Raw genomic sequence first — 6,161 nt, 5'->3', positions numbered from 1 at the left:
AAGGAATGTTATTTGTAATACAGAAAGACACTTCTTGATGTGTTAGAAGTTTTATGAATATCAAATTTAGTTAGAGCCTCAGTGCATGAAACGCTCTTATAAGGCCTTCTAGGATCGCCAAAAGTGTTTTTATGCATCTTATATCATTAAACGAAGTCTTGCTCAGAAATGCTCTAAAACGTCTTTTCTCACTCAGAAAACGTTAGTATATGCAGTTTCATGAATAAAGCTGACCCACATTAAAAATGTTTCTTATACATGAAAGGAATGTTATTTGCAATACAGAAAGACACTTCTTGATGTGTTAGAAGTTTTATGAATATCAAATTTAGTTAGAGCCTCAGTGCATGAAACGCTTCGTTTAGGCCTTCTAGGAACTCCAAAAGTGTTTTTATGCATCTTGCCTCATGAAACGAAGTCTTGCTCAGAAATGCTCTAAAACGTCTTTTCTCACTCAGAAAACGTTAGTATATGAAAACAGTATATGCAGTTTCATGAATAAAGCTGACCCACATTAAAAATGTTTCTTATACATGAAAGGAATGTTATTTGCAATACAGAAAAACACTTCTTGATGTGTTAGAAGTTTTATGAATATCAAATTTAGTTAGAGCCTCAGTGCTTGAAACGCTTCGTTTAGGCCTTCTAGGAACTCCAAAAGTGTTTTTATGCATCTTGCCTCATGAAACGAAGTCTTGCTCAGAAATGCTCTAAAACGTCTTTTCTCACTCAGAAATATGCAGTTTCATGAATAAAGCTGACCCACATTAAAAATGTTTTCATATACATGAAAGGAATGTTATTTGCAATACAGAAAGACACTTCTTGATGTGTTAGAAGTTTTATGAATATCAAATTTAGTTAGAGCCTCAGTGCTTGAAACGCTTCGTTTAGGCCTTCTAGGAACTCCAAAAGTGTTTTTATGCATCTTGCCTCATGAAACGAAGTCTTGCTCAGAAATGCTCTAAAAAATCTTTTCTCACTCAGAAAACGTTAGTATATGCAGTTTCATGAATAAAGCTGACCCACATTAAAAATGTTTCTTATACATGAAAGGAATGTTATTTGCAATACAGAAAGACACTTCTTGATGTGTTAGAAGTTTTATGAATATCAAATTTAGTTAGAGCCTCAGTGCATGAAACGCTTCGTTTAGGCCTTCTAGGAACTCCAAAAGTGTTTTTATGCATAGCTTCAGTCGATGCTGCGCTGCTCAGCGCATTGGGAACGTCTTTAGTCGTGACCAGCTGTGAATATTGTGTATAAAAACGTCGAAGACAGACCGGAAGGGATATATATAGCCTCGGCAGATGACGTCATAGGACGCACCTGTGCACGGGGCTATAAATAGATGACCCACAGGTGCATCATCAGGTCTTTTGTCTTCAGACCATTCTGTGCATGTGTGTGTTGAACTCTCTCTCTCTACTCTCTTTGTTAGGAGTTAGTTTGTTACAGGCAGTGTGCAGAAAATCTCTCTTTCTTTCTCTCTATCTTTTGGAGTTTAAAAGTAAAGAATGAGTCAACAAATCAGTAAGCGTTGTGTTCCTCCATGCTCACGTCCCATGTCTGAGCTGGATGCACACGATTACTGTTTTGTTTGTTTGGGGGAAGAGCACGCGGTTCTGGCTATAGAGAAAGGCGGGTGCGAGCATTGTGACCAGCTCACAGTTAAGATGCTTCGCTCCCGTCTGAACTATTTCCAGTCCGCACCCGCATTACCATTGTGGGGCTCTCGTATGGATCTGAATGACGAGCAAGAGACGGGTCCGTCCTTTTCGCTTGTCGCGTCATCAGATCCTAACATCTCTTCTCGTGAACACGAAGCGCGCTCCGGTGCTTCTTCGGTTCACGAGGGGGATGACATATCTCTTGGCTCTTCGGAGCACGAGCAGCCAGCCTCTGAGCATTCCTCCCTTGGGAAGAAATCTGTTGAGGAATTGCTAGAGGTGGTTACTCGCGCGGTTGCCAGGTTACAGCTTGACTGGCCACGCGAACAAGAGACCCCCAAACATAGTAAGCTAGAGGATAGGTTTCTGTCCGGTGGCAGGGGGAGAAACAACAACATCAGTTTCTCCCCTTTTTCGAGGACCTCCATGATGAGCTGGCTAAGTCATGGAGTAAACCATATACTTCTCGCATCTTTGTGCCTTCGACGTCGACTTTTCGACTATCGTGGGTGCAAAGTCGCGGGGTATACGGAGATGCCTCGGGTTGAAGAGACGCTCGCGAGCTATCTCTCGCCCGAATCCGCATCTTCGATAAAGAAACCTACCCTCCCCACTAAACCGTGTCGTGTGACATCGTCTTTAGTGGGTAAAGCTTATCAAGCTGCAGGTCAGGCTGGTGCTGCGCTGCACACTATGGCTGTGTTACAGGCATACCAGGCTGACCTGTTGAAGGATTTTAGTGCGGGCAGTACCATCGACGAGGAAGCATTTTCTGAGCTTCGTCGAGCCACAGATCTGTCTCTTCGTGCGACCAAGCAAACGGCCCGTGCCATCGGTCGTTCTATGAGCGCTTTGGTCAGCACGGAGAGGCATCTGTGGCTGAATCTAACAGGCATTAAAGAGAAGGATCGTGTGTTTCTGTTAGATTCCCCTGTTTCTCCCTCTGGTTTGTTTGGTGACTCGGTGAGCACCGTAGTCACCAGATTCAAAGAGGTGAAGAAACACGAGGAAGCGTTCGTCCAGTTTCTTCCTCGCCGCACTCAAGGGAGGGGCCGTCTGCCACCCAGCCCCGCCCGGTCCTTCAAAAGTCAGGGAGGTTAAAAAGCAGAGCGTGGCTGAGCGTGCTCCCCCTCGTAGAGACTGGGGACAGGCTCGCCGCGCTCAGCAACCTCCCAAGCCAGACCTCAGGACTATTATTAACAAAAAGCGGAAGTCCTGATGGTCTGGCGCCCGATCTGGTGGGGGTAGTCCCCGCGGGATGGGGCGCGTTCAAGATCATCCCCGCCACCTCTCGTGCCTCGGGGGCAGCGGTTTCCAGCGGAGTGTTAGATGTACCGTTGTTTCCGACGGTCGTTCGGGACGCGGAACATCTAACATCCCCTCAAAAGGAAGTATTAAAATTAATACCACTCTCGGAGAGTCTGGCAGCGTGGAAACTTCTGCCAGGCATCTCTGCGTGGGTATTAAGCACAGTACAGAAAGGATACAGAATCCAATTTTTCCGTCGTCCTCCGCATTTCAACGGCGTGGTTTTCACTTCCGTGAAACCGGAGCTGATGCACGTACTGTCACAAGAGCTACAAACTCTTCTGAGCAAAGAGGCCATAGAACATGTTCCTCTTCCAGAGAGAGAGTCGGGCTATTACAGCAGATACTTCCTGGTTCCCAAAAAGGATGGGGGGCTGCGTCCAATCTTAGACCTTCGAGGCTTAAACCATTCAGTCAAAGCGCTCAAGTTCAAGATGTTAACTGTCAAGACGGTCGTGACGCAGATTCAACATCACGATTGGTTCGTCACGATCGATCTAAAGGATGCATATTTCCACATAGAAATATTGCCACAACACAGGAAATTCCTGAGGTTCGCTTTCGGGGGCGAAGCGTACCAATTTCGGGTTCTTCCATTCGGCCTAGCCTTGTCACCCCGCACATTTACAAAATGCATGGATGCAGCACTGGCTCCGTTACGACTCCAGGGCATTCGCGTTTTGAACTATATCGACGATTGGCTGATACTGGCACAATCGCGAGAGATAGCGCTCCAACACAGAGACATCGTGTTAGCTCATGTGGTTTCTCTAGGGCTGAGACTCAACACCAGCAAGAGTGTTCTTTCTCCTGCCCAGAGAACGACTTATCTCGGGATCGTTTGGGATTCGATCACGATGCGGGCACGACTGTCTCCCGCTCGGATCGAAACCATTCGGCAGACCATGAGCAAGGTCAGGCTAGGCCAAGAGCACTCTGTTCATCAGTACCAGAAGATGCTAGGTCTTATGGCATCAGCATCCACGGTGATCCCTCTGGGGCTGTTGCACATGAGACCGTTTCAGTTGTGGCTAAAAGCCAGAGGGTTTCATCCAAGAGCCAATCCTCGAAGGCAAATAAAAGTGACGCGCCGCGGGCTTCGTACACTATCTCCGTGGCTCAGACCCCGGTTCCTCACCTTGGGTCCCACTCTAGGGCGCCGTGTCGTCGCAGACTGCTAACGACAGACGCCTCCCTGGTAGGCTGGGGAGCGGTCTTGGAAGGCCGTCCAGCTCAAGGGAAATGGGAGGGCCATCAGCTCGATTGGCACATCAATTGCCTCGAGCTGATGGCTGTATTTCTGGCTCTGAAATATTTTCTCCACCAATTGAGAGGCTGTCATGTCTTGGTGCGGGTGGACAATACAGCGGCAGTCTCTTATTTAAATCACCAGGGAGGTCTGCGCTCACGCAACCTGAACAGAATAGCGAGGCAGATTTTTCTCTGGGCCCAGGACAAGTTCCTGTCACTCAGGGCAGTATACATTCCAGGGCAGTGGAATGTGGGAGCAGATTTACTGTCCAGACAGACACTACCGACGGGGAATGGAAACTCCACCCGGAGGTAGTGAAACAGATCTGGACCAGATTTTACGAAGCGGAGGTGGACCTCTTCGCCTCCCAGCAGACTGCGCAATGTCCCCTCTACTTCTCTCTGAGTCACCCAGCTCCGTTGGGTCTGGATGCGATGGCGCACTCATGGCCCAATATGCGCCTGTATGCGTTTCCCCCAGTCTCTCTGCTCCCGGGAGTTCTAGCCAGGGTTCGCCAACAAGGGTCTTGCCTCTTGCTGATAGCGCCGCGTTGGCCGAACAGAGTATGGTTCTCGGAGATAATATCTCTCCTCGACGGCTCGCCGTGGGCGATTCCGGAGAGGAGGGACCTTCTGTCTCAGGCGGAGGGAACGATATTCCATCCCAGGCCCGATCTGTGGAATCTTCACGTTTGGCCCCTGAGGGGAACCAACTGAGAGACACTGGGCTTTCGCCTGCTGTTATTGAGACCATCCTAAGTGCTAGGGCTCCCTCCACTAGGAAGAATTATGCCGCTAAATGGGGTGTTTTTGAAAGGTGGTGTGTTAAACATAATGTAGATCCGGTTAACTGCCAGATTGCTTCAGTACTGGACTTCATGCAGGAGAAATTGTCAACAGGCACGTGTCCTGCTACTCTTAGGGGCTATGTGGCCGCTCTTTCGGCTTGCCATGCCCTGATTGATGGGGCACCACTCGGGAGTCACCCTCTGCTCTCTCGCTTCCTTCGTGGGGCTAGGAGACTGAGGCCTCCAGTGAAAACCAAGATCCCTTCATGGGACTTAGCTATAGTTCTTGAGGGTCTGGTTGGAACCCCCTTTGAACCTTTAGAATCAGCATCTGATAAACTTCTGACTCTAAAAATGGTTTTTCTCATGGCAATAACTTCCTTGAAGAGAATTGGGGATATGCAGGCCCTGTCTATCTCTCCTTCCTGCTTAGACTTTGCCCCAGGGATGGTTAAAGTGATTCTGCATCCTCACCCTGATTACCTGCCCAAAGTTCCATTCTCGGCTGCACATCCGGTCATTCTAGAAGCCTTCTGTCCTCCACCGTTCATAACGCCGGAGCAGGAGAAATCTCATAGACTGTGTCCAGTCCGTGTTCTTCAGGCCTACGTCCACCGCACTAGCCAGTGGCGTAAGTCAGAGCAACTCTTTGTTTGTTATGGTGTTCATAACAGGGGAGCAGCTGCCACCAAGCAGACTATGTCTCATTGGGTCAGGGATGCTATTGCTCTTGCCTATGAGGCGCGCAGTCAAGCTCCGCCTATAGGTCTTAGAGCTCACTCCACCAGGGGAGTCGCCTCTTCTAGTGCTTTGGCGAGAGGCGCCCCCTACAACAGGTTTGTGATGCGGCAGGTTGGTCCTCTCCGCACACATTCATAAGATTTTATAGTTTGGATGTTCATGCCACTCCGGGCTCTCATGTCCTTGAGTCGACATCAAGTTAATGTCTAGGCCTTCTTGCGTTCTTGTGAAACACACCTGCACAGCCGTGGGGGTCCAGACATGCTCAAGCACGGCGGCGTGGGTATTCTCGTTCCCAATGCGCTGAGCAGCGCAGCATCGACTGAAGCTTTCGAAAGGGAACGATCCCGGTTACTTGACTGTAACCGTGTTCCCTGAGAAAGCGGAACGAGATGCTGCGCTA

General features: G+C 48.8%; 1 pseudogene; it reads left to right on the top strand.

The window, feature by feature from the left end:
- Positions 1–1,517: 1,517 nt before the first annotated feature.
- LOC127159721 (uncharacterized) lies at positions 1,518–4,973 on the top strand (annotated as a pseudogene).
- Positions 4,974–6,161: the final 1,188 nt, after the last annotated feature.

Source organism: Labeo rohita, unplaced genomic scaffold, assembly GCF_022985175.1.
Source record: "Labeo rohita strain BAU-BD-2019 unplaced genomic scaffold, IGBB_LRoh.1.0 scaffold_2453, whole genome shotgun sequence".
Classification (NCBI taxonomy): Eukaryota; Metazoa; Chordata; class Actinopteri; order Cypriniformes; family Cyprinidae; genus Labeo; species Labeo rohita.
This window is presented reverse-complemented; position numbering and strand designations above follow the sequence as displayed.